Source organism: Bactrocera latifrons, unplaced genomic scaffold (genome assembly GCF_001853355.1).
Source record: "Bactrocera latifrons isolate USDA-ARS-PBARC rearing strain unplaced genomic scaffold, ASM185335v1 scaffold_363, whole genome shotgun sequence".
Classification (NCBI taxonomy): domain Eukaryota; kingdom Metazoa; phylum Arthropoda; class Insecta; order Diptera; family Tephritidae; genus Bactrocera; species Bactrocera latifrons.
Window position 1 is genome coordinate 206,222 of NW_017537005.1, and position 24,497 is coordinate 230,718.

Genomic DNA, 24,497 nt, shown 5'->3' on the forward strand with positions numbered 1-24,497 from the left:
CATTTTTGTTTAAAATCTGTCTTGAAATGCCTCAAAGAACGAGACAAAACATTTCTATCCTCTGTTGGGCATGACGTCAACTGAGCAATTCTATCTTCCAGAAAGGTGAATTTTTCGTTCATTTTTTTTCCTTTGTACTCCTTTATAATATCGTGTAATTCCATTCGGGTGATATTTTTCAGCATTGCTGCAGAATCTGTGAAAAAAAATACAAAACCTTATAACATCCTATTTTGTATAGAATTACACCGTGCACTTTAAAAAAATACCTATAAAAATGGGGTGAGTTGGGGGACAATTTTACTTCTGTTTCGGATAGCCGAAGGTCCAAATTACATTTCCTTACCAGAATTCTGGCGCGACAAATCCCGACAAATAATCAAAAACAATAATGTTATACTTTTTTTTGAAAAAATACTACATTTTTTGCAAAGGCAACTAACAACATCTGTTTAAATGCTTAAATTTAAGAATAAATTTACTGTTATACGTCTTAATCATAAGTACATACCTTTTACTTCCATATTCAATAWAGAATTTCCAAGTAAATCTCCACACGCAGCCGTATCAACTAAGGGAAATTATGTAAATAATCGAGAACGCCAAGAACAGAGATACGCGTTACACTCAATGATTGGGTTCCGACTGGATCCGTGGCGAGAGCGAAGTAAGAAGCGGGCGGGGGAGGGGTGCGCAGGTTGGAGCGGTTATTGTAAATAGKAAAACATGAGGCGTAAATACCATTTGGCGAAGTTTAGTAAAACCACTTATGACCGGCTTTTTGCATCAAATACCCCTTAGTGAGCCGGGTTGATTTTAGGAATACATTCCATCAGGTATCGTATGGAGGTTGAAATGGTTTCTTGAAATGTTTCCCCTCAGCCTTTAAATACATATGTATATACGGAATGCTCGGCTGCAACTTAGTATATGTATTTGTAGGTTTGTGACTGCCTCATTTGCGACATATTGGTCCCCGACGAATATAATCCTACGGTACGGCTAATAATCATGTGTAAGCGGCTTAAAATCTTAGCTACGTAATATTAAGTTTTTATCCCTCGCTTTTATCGGCTCATGAATTAAGTGCAAGTGGACTCAATCTTCCGAAATTTACAATAGAAGACATCTTAGAAGCCTTATAGATTCTAGGTTTAGGTCAAATTTTATTTATTTTTCTCTCATGAGGTAAGTTTTCGATAACTTCATGACTTTCATTTTAAAAATATACGTGTGCAACAGTTTTAGCGATTTCGTAGTCGTGATTCTATTAGAAACACAAAATTTCAAGCAAATACTCGCTCGCTTCTGTACGACGAAAGCACGAAATCAAAATTTAGACAATCCTTAGTAGTCAAACTACCTTCACTTAGTAAATTTCTCTATATTTCCTCACCATTCTTTGCCAACGCTGTGCGTTTCAATGTAATCGTACTCATTATGGCAACTCACAACACTCGTTACCTTTACATTTGTAAATGTTAAGTGACTGTAAAGTTAAAGTAAAGCATTTATTGCTAACACTAAGACCCAAGTAATAATAAGGTAAATGCGATCAATGAAACCGTTTGTTGCACAATTGTATTGCAACTCTGTCATTTTGTCATCATTTTCCCTCTATTTGGAATTGAATTGCTTTGCTGTCTTTTAGCGGTTACCCTCACGGCCTGTCACGTCAGACGTTTGCATATAATTCGTTTTGCATTGGCATTGATGGCTTTCTAAAGCTACTTTAATGATTTGCATAGAAAAATACTTTCAAGCGAATTTGAATGGAACCGCTGATTTGTAAAGAACCGCCTGTAGACACCACTAAAGGTGAGTTGAAAAAGATTGATACAAAAATTTAAGTGCATTTAACTATTCAAAAAATGGTTTGCCATTACAATATAACACCAACGTAATAGAAAAGGAATACCACAAATTTAAAGTTAGTGTAAACTGAGTTTGTTGGCTTCTCGACTACGAGGAGTGATTGATAGTTGCCAGAAACTTAAACCAGATGTCTATGATTGTAAAGATTTGGATAGTTGCAACCACGACAATTTCATGCCCGTTCCTTTTACGAACACCGAAATTTATGCGAATGTGTCTAGTGTGACACTCTATTTTGAACTCTTTAAGTATACCAAATGTTATAGTGTCTCACGATTACAAGTGTAATCAGTTAACCAATAACGATGAAATTAATCAGCATTTTCAATATTATATAAATTATAAAAGTACAGTAGAGTTCAAGTTGTATAGCAGCTATATGCGTGGTCTAATATCGGCTGCTCCGACTGAGTGATTTGTTCGTGTATATACACACAGACGGAAAGACTTATGGATGAATAGACACTCGCTCGATAATGCTGAAACATCATTTGATTGGTTCCAAATCATTTCAAATGAAGAATATATATAGGTCTCAAATGTGCCAAATATCTATGGGTTTCTTCAACACGATAATGGTTCCTCACGACTTTTTAGCAAAAAACTTATCCCTATCTTTCCGCGACCACCGTATTCGCCTGATTGGGCCCGGTGAAACTTCTGACTATTCAGTAAACTAAAAACATCAATGCGGAGAAGCCGTTTTGGCACGATTGAGGAGATAAAAACCAAATTGAAGAAGGTCTTGTAGGCTATACCAGAAAAAGACTATTGCGAATGTTTCGCTGACTGGAAAAAGTGTTGCCAGAAAAGCATTTTATTGGACAGTCGTTCTGGGTCTTACAAACATCGTGGCAATTTAGTAGGGAATTTCTGTATATGCTCACTAAAAAAGTAACCTTACCCTTGTGTGTCAGTATCAGTATTCAGTACTTCAGTAGTATTTTATATTTGCTTTTGCGGCGAAAGATTTACGAAAAATTATTCAAAAGTTTAGTGTTCCATCCATTAGTAAGCGCCAAAAGTATACTAACGTAACAAACTATCCTCGTAGTGCTCCTTAACTTTACCTCTCTACCTGCTCTTCTTGGCACAACTTCTCATTTGTCACGCCAGCAATTCGTTGCAGTTGACTACGCAAAGCGTGGACGTGCAACAGCTGTTGCTACGGTTGTATCTGATATGGTATTGCAATTTCACAGTTTCTCTGCGCTTTCATTGAGCGGACGCGGACGCTTTTACTAGTCAGTAGTATTATGCGCATGCAAGGATTGTCCATTTGTTTATACTTACCTGCTCGAGTGCGTCTGAGGGGCATAAAACACATATATATATATATATTGTATATATGAATTGTGTATATATATACATATATATATTACATATAAACATGTAATGTTTGCATCTTAGTTCTGATATGTGCAAGCAGTGTTAGTGCGACGCGTCGAAACTACTTAAGTGCCTCATTAGACGTGTAACAAATGGACAACAAGGATAGTTGCTACAAGAAATATTCGTTGAATTCTATTTGCTTATAAAATAGTTGGCAGACGAGAAAGAAATATTGAATTTCGATTTCATGTTTCTTTTATTCCATCGTTCTTTGATACCTGTGAAAAACAGTTGGAATTGGCTTTGTGTTGTGTTGCGAATTCCCACACTCAAGAAATACCTTAATGTTCAGCATTTTTTATACCCTGAACAGTGTATATTAAGTTTGCCATAAATTTTGTAAGATGTAAAGGAAATATCGGTTACTATAGAATATTTTTATATATATAAATGGTCAGCGTCACGAGCTGACTCCATTTAGCCACGCCCCCGTCTGACTGCCCATCTGTATATAAGAGAATAAGTCTTCAGTTTGTTAGTTATCGATCTAAAATTTTGCACATATTCTATTTTCCTCAAGAAGCTGTTTATATTCTGGAACATTCGATAGTGGTCCGATACTACAGCATATAGTTGCCATACAAAGTGACTGGTGAAAACCGAGTTCTTGTGTGAGAAACTTTTCTATTTGACAAGGTATCTTAATATAATTTAGTACAAACTATTGCTTATTATCTTCGACAATATTGTTTCGATTGGGTTACTATAACTTATACCTACTACATAAACTGATCGTTCAAAATCGAGTTCTTGTATGATAAACTTTTTTATATGCCAAGATATCCTCGCCAAATTCGACATGGATTATTGATCAAGGCAACGCCGCAATCTCCCAACATATTGTTTAGATTGGACTACTATAGCTTATTGCTGCAATAAAAAGTGACCAATAAACATTAAGGTAAACCTCTTTGTATATCCTTTTAAGTTTTAAGAAGCCCATTTCTTAAGGGTATTACATTTTCTTGTTTTCCCAGCAATTTTCTTCTCACACATTCATAGTGCTTTGCTTATGCTCGACGAAAACAAGCATCAATTATCAATTTCTCATCATACAATAAATATACAAATTTATTTAAATTACTTGTAATCTGTTGCAATATTAATTGCCCTTCTTCCACGTGCCTTCACGCAGTTAGTTTATACAATTTCCATTACTCAAATTTCATTTTAAAATAGCAAAGTAAATGCTCACCACTCCCTCACTCCTCCGGTGACAGCTGTGTGTACTGTTATGTACTGTAGTTAGGTTAGTGCGTGTATTACATTTCAGCAGCAAAAATCATTCATCATATTTCGTTACGCCTAAAGGCAACTCTGCTTCCGGCTAGTTTGTACTGCCTGTTTACTCCTTAAACCTTTTGGCTTCGGTTGAAATATAATATTTCATTCAGCATTAAGCTTAGACCGCCTTAAGGGATTTGCATTTAAATTGATAGTAAGGATTACATTTTTTTTTTTTTTTACATAATTTGAGACAAGAAAAATTTCGAATGAAATTATTTATTTTGTATGATAAATTAAATTTCCTCAACGAATAATAATTGTTGTTTAATAAATTCAATATAAGTTATTAATCATGTTGTTGGTATTTCAGATATGTTCTGTATAATCATTTAACAATTCAATCCAAAGAAAAAGCATGACTTTACGACCAAAACCACCGAGTTTAAGTCGTATTGATGTAATCAAACATTTGTTTTCCTTGCTCACTCTTTTACCTCCGCCAACATTCTTACATAATCATATTATCACTAAATATAATTTAAGTTTTCTCAATTTCTATCACAATGTAATTTGAGAAACTGCTTTATCTTTGTCTCAAAGTCGCCATCGTTATGTTTTTTCATCAACTTGATATTTTCGAATTTAGAAAACGTACATGAAATTACCTTCTACGTGAAGAATAGAGATGTTTCCAAATGCGATATCCTTAATTGCTTAATATTGGCTTTAATATATTTGAGCTAAAAAATATTGCACTTCGAATGCTAAGTGAAATACTTTTCTACCCTTTTTGCTAGTCCCAACTGTCAGGAACAAAGTTGGCTGTGTTTGTTTAATTATTCATAAAATACTCCTAAAATATATATTAAAATCCATATTTTTCTGATTTATCGACATCCATCTTCAAGACCAACCAGCCAAGTTAGTACTGCTGCTCTGTATTCTATTTTTAGAACGTGTTTTTACTAGTCCGGTTTTGGGAACTATGCATTATGAATGTAAGACATCCAATCATATCCATAAATGATTTCTTCTATAGCCATTGCCAATATACTTTTGTTTTATGAGCTTAAATTGTATAATTTTCAGCGACTCAACCTGCGCAGATCGCCGGCGTTTTTAAAGTGTCTTTATCAACTTAATATTTTAATTGGAATTTAAGCTTTAAAAAACGTTTAGGGTGTTTCAGATCTGCATATAAATTCGGCAAATATTGGTGATAAATCTTCTAAAGTTGAGTATTTTAATTGCGGCCTCATTTTTGAAAATTAATCTTTTAGGATTATAAATCACCCGAGTTAGGTTTTTTAAACAGTTTCGCATCTATTATAGCCCTTCCACAATCGACTACTCAAAGTAAAGACCTTCTTCACGTATAAGCAATTTTAGATATATATGTTGTGATTTTGTAACACCTTTAACGATATTTATGCAACTGTGAATATACATTATCATATTTTGAACTATAAGCTAAGATTTCCTTGGAGTCCTTTGCTTTTATTTCCGCACTGTTTTATCCTAAAGACGGAATATTTACCTAAAGCCAGTTTTACTGTATTCTAGGGAAGGCATTCTGCATCAACTATAGCAAATGGCAGTCAGAAAGAAAAATGTCTCGACTATCAGGTTGTAGGCGAGCATTGTCATGATGCGAAACTATTGTCTTGTGTCTACTCACAAACTTCTAAGTATTTTTCTGTAATCTCTCACTTCAATCTAATGAGTTTTGTCGGTAGCGTTTCCCATTAATAGTCTTACCTGATTTTAGACGTTAATACTACAGCACGCCATTCAGTTTCCACCAAATACAGGTTATAGATATTCAACTTTTCCATTGATTTGGCTGGTTGAACGTTTGTGACTTGGCAACAATATCTGTTCCAATTCCTCGTCATCACTTTTCTAAAATATGTAAATTTCGACTGATGTTTTCGCTATTAAAGTAATTAACAAGAAAAAATTTTTTTAGACCTAAAATTATATGAAAGAACGAAATTGTTGTTTTTGCTTCAAATTAATTACATATACTGAAAAAGACGTACAATAACAAAACAATAAACATGCTCGGCAATGGAATAATATTCAAGTGGCTCACTCTCGAACAACACGAATACAATTATAGATCTATATAGTTACACAAAATTATCAGAGTATGAAAGTAATTATATCGATCAAAAATTGTAAGGCTTGCAACCAGATTCATGTTTTTTTTTTTAATGACAACCTGATTAAATAAGTTGCTATTAATTAAAGTCTTCAGTGTTTACATAATTCAATCTTTGTTCTGTAATATTATATGTTAAATAATTAACATGTAAATATCTGTGAACCCACAAAACAGATTTCGTTGCACACAAACAATGTATTTCAAATGCTTACCATCATTGCATTACTTTAGACTTCGACATAAACAAATTAAATTCATGGTTTTAGATTATTAGTGAAAATAACTCTTACTACACTTCATACATTGTACTAATGCATACCTAAATATAATTGTATGTGCGAGACTTGCTCAAGATTTAGGTTGAACGTCCATTGTATTGTATGTATGTATAGCACTAAATGACGCGCATAACTAGCTAACAGTTTGCCTAATTACATATCCATTATCCCATTGTAGGAGCCTTAGCTATTAGTCATTTACATTTCTCCCTGCACAACCAGCAATATGCTTGAAATACCAATAAATTATAGTTAATTAGTAAAAAATAGTTTCGCTTCACATAGTTGTAGGCGTAAATGATTTAATAAAGACATTTAACGCTACAAGAATTAATAAGAAACTCAAGAAATTGAAGAGTATAAAAATTTTCTGAAGTTTTTAAATATTTTATGCAATGCTTTTAGGCGCTCTGCGAAAATTTTAATATTTTGTAGCGAAAGAATTTTGATTGCATATTCTTTAAATTTTCTGAAGAATTTGAAATTTTTTAATATTTAGTGCTATACTTTTAGGCGCAGTATTTAATTTGAAACTCACTCTTTCAGTCTTGAAATATAGATAAAGAAATGAATTTTCATTGCACAATTTTTGGCAATTTTTAAGTATTATTGCATAATTTTAGTCGCTTTAAAGTTTCCTTTTAAAAGCGCGCTAATCACTTTGTAATTTTCACCTCCCGTACACTAGAAATATCAATAAATTAGTGTGAATAAAAATTAATTAGTTTTCTTTTGCATATTTTAAGCGTAAATGAGTTTTTAATGACATTTTACGTTACTAATACGGATGTTCTCATTAAAAATGGAAAAGTTATATAACTTCTGGAAATCTTTGAATTTTTCATCATTTTTTTGCTTACTTTTAGGTGATTTGAGGTTTATAATTTAAAAACGCTGTATTTAATTAGTAATTTTTAGCCCCAATAAACAATAAATATAAGTAAATTAGTGACATATAAAAATTAATAGATTTTGATGGCATTGTTTTAGGTGTAAATAAGTTTATAAAATAATAAAAAAATCTCAAAAAATGGAATAATAGTTGAAATTTGTAAAGAATGAACTTTCATTTCATATATTTTGGCGGTTTTAATGAAATTTTTTATGATATAATATGTATGTAGATAGAAATTCAGAACAAATTTCCGAATTTTTTTAATTTTACAATATTAGTTGCATACTTTTAGATGCTTTTATGTTTATGCTAGTTTATAATTTTCAATTCCGGTATACTCGACATATCAATAAATTATTGTGAACTAAAAATAATTAGTTTTACTTTACATATTTTTAGGCGTAAATGACTTTGTAATGATATTACTAATATGCAATATTCAAAATTTATTAATTTGCAATTTAAAATTCTACACTCAAAGCAGATTTGTCACTTAAAAATTTTGTAAGTAAAATAAACCCAAATGTTAACAGAATACTAAGCAATAAATTTAATATCAAATAACAATATCACTTGCTCATTCAAAAAATTTGGGTGCTCATGCACTTTTATTCCCTTGTTGTTGTATTTATGTTCCAAGAGCTGAAAGGCATTTTAACTAACTTCAAAATTCAAATCACTACCGACTGCTGTCTGTTATGTGGTTGTTGCTTAATTGTACGTTTTTAGGCGTTTTAATCCGAAACACCCACAAGTGATTAAATGTGATTGACATGCATAACAGGTGACATGAAATTACTTTCCTTTTACAGGTAACATGTTCCCGGTACAGTATTTTTTTTTCGAGTACAAAATAAATATTGGCGTTAGTATATGTAAGCCTAAGAATATGCTAGTATATTTTTAACTGAGCAAGGTAGTTTAAAATTTGTACGAGATATTTTTGGCGCAGTTCTAATTTTACATTAATAATCTAATGCCTAAAACACGAGAATTATTTAAACAAATATAGTTCTCGATCCGATTCTATGAATCTTCCACAAGCTACAAGTTTTGTGATCAGATCTTTGTCGCTTAAAACTTGTTGATTATACTCCTGTACTGCCCCGAAGAGAGCTGTATGAAAACACATAGTGGTTTGTATAGTTCCGTCAGAAGGCTTACAAGTTGCGTGGGTTTTTAATTTATCAGAAAAGTAGAATCACAAATAGCACACTGTAAAAACTTGGGTTGTCAGAAGGCTCCCTAGGCCGCACTTGCAGGAAAATATCGGGAGATAGAGCTAGATATATGGCTGAAAACCTGTTCAAACCCCTGAGGAAGTTTTAAGCTCTCATGATAAATTCGAATACTATATTAAGTAGTAACCACCAACTCAAACCCAACGTCAAATGCGGACCTTAAACTATTTCGTATGATCGTGCGCTCACTTTATCATTATAAAACCTTGTTATGGTCAGTCAAGCACCCAGCGCTATATTGCCACTTAGATCTGACTTTGAAATTAAATGAACTCTTGTGCCAACCTTGCTGTAAGTGCCGAAAAAATTCCGTTTAACCCAATCAAGGTGACCCTTTCAATGAACGTCACTCATCCATAGACACTCTCGTGATAACGACTTTGCACCTACGACGTATTAATGCTCCAGGTTATGTGGCTGTAATACCATTATACAGCCAAAGTAAAAATTTCCACATAACCACACAAATTTGTGCGTAGCGAGCGGAGCTCGACTACCCGTTTCTGCAGCATCGCACATCCGCAACGATTACATGGCAACCATATGGATGAACGTATGCCAGCAATATGGAAAAATCTTATTTTTATTTTTATTACATTTTTAAATAACTAACCGACACACCTCCAGACAAGCATACAAGTGAGCTGTAGCAATACGGCAGACACGCATACACCCACATAGTAATGTGGAAATGACTTTTTTTGCGTTTGTGGTTGCCTATGGACTCACCTGGGCCGCTTGAAATCATTAAAATATATTGGCTTTACACCACGGCTTAACAAGGAAGGCTTACTTTGCACATACAGTTATATAGGGAAATACATATGTATGCAGATGCAAAGCCATTTATAAGGGCGGTCCGATAGTGAGATGGTCTTATCAACCAATATAGTCACAACGGCAGGTGAAATTTGTTTTTGTGTAGAAATTCACCTAGATAGATTATCAAATTTCAGCCGAAGCATTTTGAGAAAATGGAATAATATATTGATTTTTTTAATGAAAATTGCAGAGGCCTTACATGTCTTATACGGCAATGCTTCTACTTCGATGGCAATTTAAAAAAAAAATGCGGCGAAGAGCTGGCCAAATTTTTCTGTGCTTGATAAGGCATGATCTCCATCAAATACCGGTCGAAGTGATCACATGACTCTACAATGGCTAATTATTGAAAAAGTAGAAAAAGATCGGGAGTTCTCCCCGTCCACAGGAAGAAACTTTAATCAAACGAGGCAATAAAGCCCACAACCGAGGCATCTATTGCTTGGAAAATGTATTTTTAAAAACTTGGAAAATCGTTCAATCTAACAAATTGAGCTGAAAGGAGATTATATTGAAAAATACATCCTCACTTTAATTTTTTCGCTTTTGTAATTCAAATAATTGCTGGAAAATCCTGGTATTTAGGCATACTTATATGTTAACTTATATTACACCTGGATTTCGAGCTCAGCTTCCGAGCATTTTCGTTACAATTTTTCTTCTGATGAGTAAACTGACATGCTGAGTGCTCTACGAAAATTCTGTAAAAATTGCATAAAAGCACACATAGTATACATATAAACAGCTAGATGTCATTGACTATCACTTGCCTTATTGCTTCACCATTAATGTGAGAAAAAAACCTCGCTCGTCTTCCACTTAATTGCGTTATCGATTCATTAAACCCTTGAAGCACAGCTACAGAGGTAAACACAAAACCATACATACCTAGGTGTAATGCACAAATTTGTAAAGCACACATGTCTGTTGTGACAGCAACACTTTCCATCAGCAAGCGACAGTAGCACCAGTTTATGTGACATGTAGGTCCTGAATATCCTGTAGATCCTATTAAATATACAAGCATTGCCATTTAAGCGTGTTAAAAGTGTGTAAATATTTACAGACACAATACCCAGAAGGTATACGTGTTATGTCCTGCACCTTGATTGTAAACATATACATAAATATAAACATACCTGTGCCACAGAAACTCTCAGCGGCCTCCGTAGCTTGTCATTAATTAGTTGATTACTCCCATAGCTCAATTGGTGCTGCTGGTGTTAAGGTCTTATAGTTTGGGATTTTGTATGAGTTTAAGTTCATTAAATATGGCAACAAGTTTGCCCTCGTTTTATATAATCGCATACTACACATATTTACATAAAGTTTTACATGTATGTATGTCCTGTGTCAAGTACGTTGGCTTAGATGTGGATGTTTTGACTTTTAATCACTTAAAATATTAAGTCTGCAAACAATATGCAAGAATTGTGTGGTCTTTAGAGAAATTTTTGTGTTATATATAAGATTATATTTATTTAAAACTAACGGTGTTTTAAAATATGACGGCACGTGACTATGTATGGCTTTAATAAGAGGTCGAGTAAAAAGAGATCCATTACTTTTCCACTTAATCGAAAATTTTGTTTGTATGTAGATATGTAGCATATTATTCAATTGCTGGTTGCTATTTTGAAGCTATCTTCAAACTCCCACACTCATAGAATTCCATATCCATATTGGAAAAAACTGGAAAGTCGACTTTCCCAAACATCTTTTATGGCGACTTTTTCAACATAGATAGGATTTCGCCACAGATAGGAAAAAGCAGTAGTCAATTGGTGTCAGGCGCTTACTACAAAGTAGATTCAAAATAACCTTCTAACCAAAGTTGAGAGCCACTCTGCAAGTGTCTGGCCAGGCTCTTTTCTGGCTTTGTTGGGTCTTCTTAATGATTCTATAACAGTTAACTAAAATAATAAAATCATTTTGCGTTATCTGTTCGATATCTTCTTTCGTATGGCTCAATCGTTGACATCACAGGTCCCAACTAAGAGTTTGGCCGTGAGAGAGTAGCTCATAGCAGACTATTCCTTGCCAATCCCATCAAACACCCATGCCAAGTTTTCTGAATGCCAATTCTGGCTGGCCACCGCTTGCGCCAATTCTCCACGATTCGACGACAATAGTTTTCACTTCATGTTGTCGTAGTTTTCCTACTTTTTATCTTCTCAAAAATGAATAAGTTTTGTTGGGCACGATGATTTCTATTATTTAATTGATATTTTCGAATACTGTCATTACAGGGCAACAAATTGCATGTGAATCTTAAACAATATTGATATTCTCAGCGGCATAGGTTGCGGTTTTTCGAAGAAAACTATAAAATATTGGTATTTTATCTATCGATTTTAACGCGTACTCATACAATGCTGAATGAAACAATAGCAAAACAGTCTGAGAAAATTTTTTAGTCAGAAATTGTATCTTTAAAACATCACATAGCTTAGCCGAATTACGCTTATATAACGTGAGATATAGATTACTCAAGCCATTGATGGAAAAATAGTGAGTTCCTTTTTACTAGACCTCATATAATCATAGATAATAAGTAGTAGCTAATAATTTATCTTCAATAATACGAATACATTCAAAATATATGTATATAAAATATTTCAAAATTACTTTCTACTTACTCAAAAAAGAATAGATAAAATATATTTATAGCAGCTTTAACTCAATAAAAACAAAACTCGCAAGAACGCTGTGATTTTGAAGAGTACAGAAACACATTTACTGACTGGCAAATTGGCGAGATCTACCTCAAAACTATTGTAGACTAGACGCTTGGCGAATTTTCACCGTCCAGCAAAGGAATGATTGATCTATTTGAAAACTATTTCCTTATTTATTTTCGTTCACATTTCGATTCGAATATTATTTTTATAGAAAAATGTTTAAACGAATCGTTTCAAAATCTTTCGAGTTATTCTGCTATTCGGAACGGACAAGAGTTGAACAAAATATATTATTGATCAGTAAAATAGGTAGAGTCTTTATTGAGTATCACATAAAACAATGAATTTGAAGAAAATAATTCAGAATTTTCTGATCCCTAGATTACTTGGAGTAATGTTCAAACAATTAAAAGAAATTAAAGCAGTTTATTTTCGGAATGATGGTATGCTCTTTTTTAAAAGTCCCAATATTCAAGTGCCTCCCCATAAATTTCAGCTGTCTTCAAGTTTTTCTGAAATAAAATAAAAAACAATTGGTGTGCAAAGTTGAAGATATTATATATTATATATTACATATAACAATTTTTCCTAATTTTAGAGATATATAGTTTGCCAATTTTCTACTTGTATATCATCCTACTAGCTCACGAAATTTTTCGCATTTTATTAGCAAAGTCTCTCATTACTCAGCCGGACAAAGAACTAATGGGCATACTGAGGCAAATGTTAAAAAAAAAAACAAAATATAATACTTAAAAAAAATTTTTAATAAATTAATCTTAACATGAAGTTGAGGGTTTTAACATTTACTAGTAGTTAAAAGTAATAGTCATTGATTACCTTCTATACATACAAGTATAAATAATATTATATTCTATATATTTAAAACGCAGTCGGCAATAATTTGTTGATCTTCAATACCCGCGCCCCGAACGTGCGATTGTTCAGACTCTATTACTGCGTCCCTGCGAAGCATATTTGCTATCGGATCGCGCTAGATGCTTGGGAAGAAAGCCCATAGCAAACGTGAAGGACAAAGTTGTCAAAATCACAGGCTGGTTAATTTCATTATGAAATATAATACTTTCTTTCTATACTAAATTTTTTACTTTTTTCGAGAGTTAAAATTTTGAGTATCCATAAATCATTTTTTTATAAAAAAAACGTTCAATAGTTTGCCACAAAGAACACAAAGAATAAAAATTTCACACTAAATAAAATTTTATGTGTCTATCTGCGTCTGTGGTTTCGTCACTTTATTGTTTTTTCAATCACCTCCTTAAGTTTCAGTTTTATAACAAGGGCTTTTTGATATTTTGCATTAAATAAATAAATGTACGACTGCAAAAATGATATTCTAAAATGAAATTTTCCGCTCTACAAAAAATTTGCGAACAATTTTTTTTCATAAAAACAGTCCTTTATAAGTTATACGCGAGAAAAGATATACATCAAATGTACTAATAATAAGTTCAAGGGGTTAGGTGGATTTCAGAGATACAATAAATGATGTTTTTACGATTTTTTTTTTAATGCAAGCAACCTTATATTTGAAAAAATATAATATGTTATATCAAAAGTACATATTCGAACAATATCTCCTGAAATTTCGATACAAAAATGTTGAAGATTCCGCCGTTGAGGCCGCATTTCCATGGGTGTCTCTCAAAAAGTGCTCTCGCCGTGGACAGCATAACTTATTGTTGATTCATATACAATTAAAAAACTAAGCATATTATGTTAGTACATATCTAAATCTCGTCTTTGAATGTAGGAAATAAAAAAATATTAAAATTGTCCTTCTTTTCTCGGACTTTGAACAAAAGATCTCATTTTTGGTAAAATTTTCGACATTTTTGGTCAGAAAAATAAGTTGTAATGAAGCAAGAAAAAATCCATCGTTCAATAAGTAGATAATATTATTTCAAAAACGTATACACAATACGAACTAAATCGGTCGATAACTTTCGAGAAATCGTGTCCACCGACTTCAAAAATACAGTTTCGAGAAAAACGCGTTTAAAGACAGGGCATCTAGCGCAGCTAGCCTTGAGTGCACAAGTTCTCAAGGCTGTATCTCCGAAATTATTACTCAGATCAAATTTAGTACTATATTCTAGAGGTATTGTAGAATTTAATAAAGCAAAAAAAAAAAATCGATTTTTGGAAATTTTCAAACCCACCTAACTCCTCAAGGCAAAATGTAGTTGCTCATACGGCATGGTGTACTATACGAATACAGTTGATGTATAACATTAAATATATAATGTATAACTTTAAATTGAATGTTTTTATAAAAAAAAAAAAACAAAAAAAAAAATTGCAGAGCGGAAAATTTTGTTTTAGAACGTAATTTGTTTAAGTTCTAGGTGTATTTGCTTTGGAAATAGAATTGCATGCAAAATATCAAAATATTTCTGTGAAATATATGGATAACGTGTTTTGACACGATTTAGAATGAAAATAAGGAGGTTGTCTTCTCTAAATCCATTTTTCAGGACAAATATTGAAACTTCAGAGGGCGCTTGCAAAGTAAAATCAGCTATGAAATAACTAACACAATAATATACTCTTACTCTTCATTAAACGGCTTTAAATTACAACCTTGTCAGATTTCGCCATACCTAATCAATTAAGCGCATTAGAAATACATTAGCATGCGTACACTGATTTGTCATTGGGTAATTACAACTTAGGTTAAATTAATCACTTCACGGATCCCTGGAACTGTAAATTAAAATGCATCGATGTATGCAATGACGCAGCAGTGAACAATCTGCAATGGAATGATATGCATAAATGCTTTTCTGAGTATTGTAAGAACGTCTGTAATATTAGATTATAGTGGAACATTAAAGTCATGACTGTACGTTAGTGTCCCAAAAAAATTTTTTTTGGATTTTTGGAACGCATATCCCCCTTATTTTTTTTTAAATAATGTATAATTAATTATAAAAAAGTTTCGTCTATTTAGAACTACGATAAAGCGTGCCGACTTGCATCGAAACATGTCGGTACTTGAATACTAAGGCGCGCGGGAGCTCATGTATCGATGAGCTTGTTATTGCTTGTTTATTTTATTAGTAAACGGATTGTCTTTGTTCAGTCAACATGTCAGTGGAATTACGTAGTTATAAAAAGGGAATATTTTTAATAGGAGACGTCAAACATCAAATAACAGGGTCAAAACTTCCCTCTAATGGTCAAGTACTTTTAGTTTTGTTCTATAATATTCGCGATTCCGAAGTAATTGATCTACAAGAAAATCTGTCCATTCCAACTGAGACGGCACAACCCGGTACTAGTAAAACTTCTATAAGAACAAATTTTATTACTCCAAAATTAGTGGCAGCATTAGATAGGTGTCAGTTAAGTATGCGRCATTCTGTGTTTATTATTGAAGCGACTATTGAGGCACTTGGACATAACACTGACGAATTTCCTATTAGCAAGTCTTCCATTCAAAGAATTCGCAAGGAAAAGCGAAAAGAGCGCGCAGAAGCTATTAAGGTTTATTTTCAAAACGAGGTTCCSGATACTGTAACTGTTCACTGGGATGGAAAACTGCTACCGGCTTTAGATACACTTAAATCTAAAGAAGAACGTCTCCCAATAGTTATTTCGTATGAWAATAAAGAACAACTCATTGCTGTGCCAAAATTGGACAGTTCTTCAGGATGCGAACACGCACGGGCAGTTTGGAATTCTATCATTGACTGGATTCTTGAAGATGAAGATCCTTTGTTGTGATACGACGGCTTCAAACACAGGTCGTATTAATGGCGCCTGTGTGCTTCTAGAACAGAAATTAGACAGAGAGATGCTTATTTTTGCTTGCCGTCATCATATCTACGAATTGGTATTAAAAGGTGTATTTGAAGCTAAAATCCCCAGGTAACTACAAGCCCCGATATACCTTTATTCAAAACGTTTCGAGAAAACTGGAAAAGTATCGATTCCCAGAAAATACAGGTCAGTACTGCAAAGTTATCATGCCTGAGTAGATCAGAAATTGATAAACTATTAGCATTTTACCAAGCTGAATTGAATAAAGAAATCGCTAGAGATGATTATCGAGAATTAATTGAGCTTTCAATAATATTTCTTGGCGGAGATACACAGAACAAAATTAGAATCCGGCCTCCATGGGCAATGCACCAAGCCCGATGGATGGCAAGAGAAATTTATTCATTAAAAATTGGATAGAGTGGCTCATATCAATGATCGGGATGACGAGAGGAGTTGAATTAATGAATAATGTCTTTCTTTTTCTTTTTTTTTTACAAATTGTCATTAATCGAAAAATCATTAACAGTTAAGCCAAAAATTAATAACAAAAAGATCAAGGTAGGAAAAGGCATCACTTGTTTTAAAATTCTTTGAAAAGTGGGTGTGGCCATCACCTATATATCTAAAAAAAAATTGATGAGAACCAGGCTTTATTACAATCTGTGAAAATGAGTTAAATCAGATAATAATAACTCATATAACGGTCGTGTTGAAAACTACTAAAATATTGCACATGAGATGATTTAATAGGACTATTTAAGACCCTGTGTCAAATTAGACAATATGCGTGCTACTAGTTTTAGGTGAAATCGTTCATCTCAGCAACCTTAACCTCTATCAACGACCATCAGTGTCTCAGTCTGATTTTATACCAAAAATATCGGTCAATCTCTGCTATGTATTAATTAAGCTCAGAGAGTATAATTTCTTGATAATAGTGTTCTCTTTGTCAAAAATATATAAATTCAGTTCAGTAGATCCCTTCAGTAGCCCTGACACATAACATTATTATTATTTTTTTTTTTTTTTTGTTATTTTGATTAACTATATACTATGGTATATTCCAGCTAGCTTTCAACCTCTTATGCGTATTATTTTCATAAATTGAAACAAGTTTCTTAACCAAAATTTTTCTATAAAGCTGACTATGAGCGAAATCGGTCTTAATGTCATATCCTAACAATAATGATTTCCGTATATTTGTTTGACCTTTTTCTGATTTTTACCCAATATGTTAAGCCTCTCTTGAATGAATTTATATAATCATGATTGGCTTTATAAACTAAGCATACATTTAGAAGCTATTTTTTTTATTTTATTCAACTTATTTATATTTACTTAACTTTAATTTTTTGTATTCAAAATTCATTAAAGTCAAGTTATATGAAATCTAATTTATCTAATTGTTTTTTACACTTAAAAACAGGTTCAAGACTATGAATTCGAAACTAAGAACAAAATTACTATCTCAATCTACTAAAGCTTATTTTTAGCAGCTTAAAAATTGTGCTTGTTTAATACTAAGAAAAAAATTACTTTTGAACAAAGCGTTTGACGTATAACCGCCAAAAAAGCGTATTTCATTGATTCACGCAGCCTGAACATATATTTATTATAATAACTCACGTGTACCACCAACACAATGCTAAATTATTACTTTGCTTGCATACCAAAAAAGCCTTCATATAAATTTGTCCAAATTTTAGCTGAGCAATTTCTACTTTAATGTCATATTAATTTATTACAAACAGTTTCTACTGCGGGGTAACGTAGTTGAGCTCCTATAGCGCGCATATACATATTTGACATTAATATTTATATCAACGGCAACAGTCAACAATAAATCACCTTCAATATTTTTATGAAAAACAGCTTAACAAAAGCAAAGGCGAAAAAAGTGGAAAAGGCATTAATATAAATAGCAAAAATTTCATATAATAAGAGTTCTGAACTTCAGTAGCCTTGTCCGCTGTCACTGACCAGTGCTTGTTATCTACAGGCTTTTCTTTTATTCTTTTGTGCGCACTTTCGCTTTACATATTCATACATTTCTCTCGTTATCCACTACAGTCGAGGACAACTCGTCTGCTGTCCTACTGTGCCAAAAAATATGCCTTATTTACTTAACGACTTTTAAGCGCGCGCGCGCGCCTTTACTTATGCTTCACCGACGATATTCCACTTACGTACACTCTTTGTATATAATATATATATATATGTGAAAATGGCCGACAAATTAAGAGCAAACGTTATCAACACGCTGACATTGACAGTCGAACAGAAAATTTCGGTTGCCTTTGCAAGTGAGCAAAGAAGTCTACGAGAGCGTGGGTGAGCGTGTACTGCCTTGACCGGAAGCCAGAAAAAGTGTAATTTATACTTTAATTGAATTTATTCGGTGTCTCATTGACCGCATGCATGCAGACGGCAGTGTTCACATGGTGATGGCACCTAAAAGTAGGCAAACGTAAGCATCTGTTTTGTGTTTTTCTCTTCAATTTCTCCCTAAGCTATCCACTTTTGTTATTGTGTTAGTCAATTTAGGTTTGTGGATTTGCCATTAAGTAAACGAAAGACAATGGCTTAAAGAGGTCAATCAAGCCATACAAACAATCAATAAGGAAGCAAAGCATGTTTACAAGAATCGACGCCTGGATTTTCTCAGGAGGTACAGCATATGTAAGTGTGTGTGTGTATGCGCTTGTTTAGTAAATCTAACCTACATAAATACTCAGCTCCATCAAATGTTTGCAGTCTCAGCTAGTTCAGTGGATTCTCTACAATTCCTGTTGAAGTAAATCTGAAGCTCAAATTCTTAGTTTGCTATTGCTGCTTTTGTAGCACAATACTACTCATGCCCAGCACACATATATCGGATTTTACCTAGTCAGATATACCTATGTACATAAGTGTAGTTTTCTTTTTAGTTAAGTTTTAACTTGTCCTTTTGCTTCCTTGTTTTTCCTTATTGTATTTTAACTAAATACCTGTCGTATCGTTTTTGAAGTTTTTTATTATAGAAATTAGAGAATTCCAAATATCCTTTAAGATTTTTTCACTAAATCTTTTTTTTTACTAAATCTTCCCAAAGCAAAGTTTTCAATTCCATAACTAAAATAAAACACCCATACCCTTCCCACATTAAAGCGATGGCTCTAAAAGAAAACATATACCGATGAATAACTAAATAACTCCTGCCAAAATTCGTCAATATGTAAAAGCTCCAATATATGCCTAATAGACCCTTTCTTTAAAGCACTTACCTTTACAAAACCATCACATAAAACTCTTAAACCCACTAAAATATTTCAAAAAAAATTACAAATTTAAACCCAACTAAATCCTTCCTTATCTCGATCTTGACTTCATCACTTGAGCCTATTCCTGTTAAAAAAATATGAAAACAGAAAATAATAAAAACTGAAACTAAGTCTAGGAAGCTATGCAGCTCTAAAGGTTAAGGCTTCCATATGTTTTCATTTAAATCAGATATATTTTTTCCTAAGGCCAATAATTATTAGATCGCAAAAAGAAGTTCTAAATTTTTAACTAATGATGTTCATGTCTTAAGAAAATCTAACTCAAAAGTCCAATACTTTTAGAAGGATGAATCACTTCCACGTTACCTATTTTTTTAATAACAAAACATAGGAACTTCAAATTTAATGGGCAATTTTCATTAACATTCAAAAGAACATTCTTTGGCATTATTTTTCGAAGATTATCTCTTTCAAATGTTGGCTGCGGCTCATTACCTCTCAGATGGTCTATCCGTTGAGTACTCGTTCGAGCATTCGACTTTACTTAGCCCCACGGGGAAAATTCTAACGGTATGATATCCCCGGATTTTGGTGTCCAATCAACTGGTCGAAAACGCTCACCGAAGTGTTCTCTCAATAAATAAATTGATTGATGCGTTGTGTGGGAAGTGGCGCCATCTTGTTGAAAGCAAATGTCGCCGAGATCACTAGTTTGAATTTTTTTTTTTTTTTTTTTATGAATTGGGAGCTCTTGAACCTCTGCTCTTCATCTCAAAAGTGGCAATTTCGATTCTTTACATATCCATTGTGCTAGAAATGGGCCCCATCGCTGAAAAAATTTCGCTACTCTTGGAACTTTTCAAGGACCTATAGAGCAAAGCGATGTCGCTTGGGAAGGTCGAGCTGCTTCAGTTCTTGCACAAGCCATATTTTGTATGCTTTAAGATCTTCACGTAAAAAGCGCCAAGTCATTCCAAACCTCAGTCCGAGTTGCTGTGAACCGCGCTGAATGCACTCTCCACGGTCTTTGTGTACACTCTTCACTACGGCTGCTATATTTTCTTTACTGGATGCTGGAAGTGGCCTATTTGGCAGAATTTCATCCAATAATTAATGCTGAGTCTCAAGATGGTGTGGCGAATAGTACGCGCAGTAGACCGCAAAACACATTTTTTACAGAACGTGAATTTTCGTAATAAACCTTGACACGACTCACGAGTGATCAAAATAGGCTATTGAAAAAATACCTAGTTGGAAGTATTTAATTAAAATAAAAGACACTAATTTAAATAAAATTTCTTCACAATCGGTTTCATGGGAGATACATGTTATAATTGGCAATTTTTCGTTTTAATTTAAGTCAAACCAATAAGGATTCTGAACAATCGGTTGTATGTGAGATATATGTTACAGTTATACAATCTAACCGATACCGACAAATGGTCAATAGAATGTAACAATGACCCATAGTTTCTTAAGCAAAGTTGTTCAGAATAATCCGTATGAAAAATAGTTTCCGCAAAAACGATTTTATGGAAAAAATCTAATCTATCTCTAACACGAGTACGAACTCTACTACTTTTCTGTTTTGGTCATAAGGCTGTGAACAAGGTTAGGTTACAAGATCGATGCTGATACAAGTGCCAAAAGGGTTCCTCTCTTGAAAAGCATAGAATGCTGGTATCCAAAATTCCTTTGTCATAAAGACCCTATAATTCGACAAAGTGCTTTGAGCGCTCATTTTGTATTGATTCGCTGAAACCTCGCTATGCCTGCCTAGATTTTTCGACATTAGTCTTGCAAAGTTTACTTCACCTTCTTCCATTAACTGACTTCATCCAGATTAATTAAGGAGTTAGTAAAGTTAACTCCGTCGCGTTAGTTGCATTTTCGTTGGCAACATTGTTAAAAATGGCCAATTGTAATCTATTGAGAATGAAAAACTAACAACACTGACTGCTGTTCCTCAAATTTTATATAATTAAACAAAAAGTTGTATGTTTTAAAAATAACATGTTCATTTGTTTTTCTAATAAAAAATGGGTTTTGTAAGTAGTTTGCCACTAACAACTGCAATATATATCTTCATTGAAAATATTATAAAAATGACTACTTGCTGTTAACGAGAGTTTCAAACTCGCTGATTAAGTGTGCATTTGGTCCGGATTAACGCTACCGCCTGTCAAGGCTATTAGAGCTAGTAGATCAATGAAACTTCTGAGTTTTATTCTAGACTAAAAGATTCTCGTAGCCATATGGGAAGTACTCATCGATTAACGTCTGCTAAGTCCATGCAATGTACATACATATGTACGTCCAGTGCTTAAACACAACAGCACAACTGTGATTCAGTTCGTTCCTATTCCGATGAAACTGAAACAAGGGTTACTCCTCTTGTGAACACATCAGCTTTACAATTTTTAGCGATTCTTATACGGCCGGGTAACTAGACGAGCCTGATAATGAAGTAATGAAGTAGTTTCATGCTATTGGTAGCGAGGTCAGACACTCATTGACTAACTTTATAGAAAGCTGGTATTGCCGCCCTGTTGTCGGCGTAAATGCGCAACTTCCTGAAAGAGGCTGTACTTTGGGACTATTTCACAGCTACTTCGCTCCATCCATATAAAAGTAGACTCAACGTTGCAGATGAAGAAGGAGAGATTTTCTATTTGGCTGTCCTAAGTCTTAGAGCAGCCTTTGCCAGCTCGTCGTGAGGGACGTATTTGCGATCCTTAAACAGAACAGCTGAAAAAGTCACCAGTCATGATCGTGACCTTAAAGACATATTTGTGATATTTAAGTTTTACACAATCAACTTCATAGATATCCACCGGTGAATATGCGAAATATGAAATATGAAGGGCTAAATTTATTAACTGAACTTTTAGCACATTTTCTCTTCAAGGAAGAGAGTAAATTGATTCAATTTCCTAAAGATTTCATTTTATCGCTAACTTGGCCAATATTTTAATTTTTATATTAAGATTGTATTAAATATGAAGTCAAATTCGTAATATTCGTCCAACACTTTAAAGGAAACTTAACGTCTTATGGTAAGTTCTTTAAGTTTTGAAATATCGGAACATAAATGGGCTCGCTCACATTTCCTGTAAAGCATTGCGATGATAGTAATAAAATATGATTGATACCCTTCAATACGCTACTAAAATATATATGTGAAATCATTAATCGATAGAAGCAAACATCTCTATACTTTAATCCACACTTGAACCCAACAAAAGGAAAAGAGGTCGGTCGCCCACATCTCTGATCATTTGACCCATATGCATAAGTACACGATAAATAAAAATAAATGCAAAAAAAAAAATAAACATGTGCCAAAAAACCACTTTAATTAAGAGGTTAAATAAAGGACCAAAAATTGCGGGCATTGAGAGCGAATACCTCCCTTACCCCACACTAAGAGCGAAACAAGAGGCAGCAACCGCAAAAAGCGCTAAAAAGTATAAGTGCTCCAGAAGAGCATTAAATGGCCAGATAGACAAGCAATAAAAGGTAGGAAGAAGCGAAATAGCAGCCAAAGAGAAACCGCAAATAGGGCAGCGAAAAAGCTTGTGGCAGATTTAAATTGTTTCCGCAAAATGTGGCAACATACGTCTTAAGTGTTTATTAGAAAACGAGCACACACACACACATGTCTGACACTACGAAAACCACAGAACTATATTTTTTGTGGTCCAAATGGCAAACGTCTTTTAGCTAAATACAGAAAACATAAAATGGGAGGCAGCTATGAAAAAATAAAAAAGGCAACCAAAAGTAGTATACTTATGTGCATAGAATTTGCATAAGCTTTTTGTGTAACTTATTTTCTTAGCCGAAGCGTGTGGGTGTATATGTGTTGCTATGTTAATTTTTTACCAACTTCTACAAGTGCATAGTTTAAGCACAAAAATTTACAAGACATTTGCACGCATATACGAGTATTTGAAATTTGATAAATTGGTGAGAACATTTTTCGTATAGAGATATGTTAAAATATTACATAAGGTCGTTAGCGCGTTCAGAGCAAGAAAATGGATTTCTGTGTTTTTAACTTTTTATGAAGATGCTACTACTTTTAAGAACATTTATTGAAAGGAAGCTTATGTTATGTATATGTTTGCATATTTATATGTAATCAAATACATCTATAAAACCTCAAAAATATTTCGAATAAAATAGTCGAAGATAGAAGATGATAGAAATCAGTATAGTTGGGTTTTGATGCATTATGTCTATTCGCAAATGCATAAAAAAAGTCTTGAGTATTACTATATTCAAGATAAAAATGCGCCAATTCAACCTGCGAGTCGAAATATTAATTTTCCGTATTAAAAATTGCATAGACATCTGTTGTTAAAAATTAGTCATGAATTTTCTGTAGTAAACTTCGCCTGACTTCGTTTTGTTGGATTATTCAAAAAGCTAATACATTATTCTCAGACCATTGACAAGCTTAAAGCGTTATATCCTCGTGCAAGTGAGAATAATAAGAAATAATGAACTTTAATTATAAATAATTTATTTTAAAAATTGTACAATCTATATATATAAAAGAAAGTTGAGTTAGTTACACCATTTATAACTCAAGAACGGCTGAATCGATTTGGCTGAAAATTGGTGGGGAGGTAGCTTAGAATCAAGGTAAGGGCATAGAATACTCTTTTATTTCTTTATGTCAAAATATACAACTCATTAATACAAAAATTTTAGTTCAAATAATAAGCAGTTGTTCAAAACTCATGTTTGTAGGAATCATTTCAATATATAGTATGCGTACAATTTTAAACAGATTTATTGCTCAAAAATAATACAATTGCTAAGTTTTTTGAATAGTAGAAAAGAACTGTAACCAAATATGCAG

The 24,497-nt window shown here is 33.3% G+C and overlaps 1 protein-coding gene across 3 annotated transcripts in view; it reads left to right on the plus strand.

Moving 5' to 3' along the window:
- Positions 1 to 24,497, plus strand: part of LOC108971891 (short neuropeptide F-like) — a gene marked incomplete at its 3' end in the record, with an annotated part of 181,317 nt that overhangs the window by 104,132 nt on the left and 52,688 nt on the right. The window contains 1 exon segment of one of the 3 annotated variants that reach the window (XM_018938225.1): positions 805 to 836. 3 annotated transcript variants of the gene reach the window in all.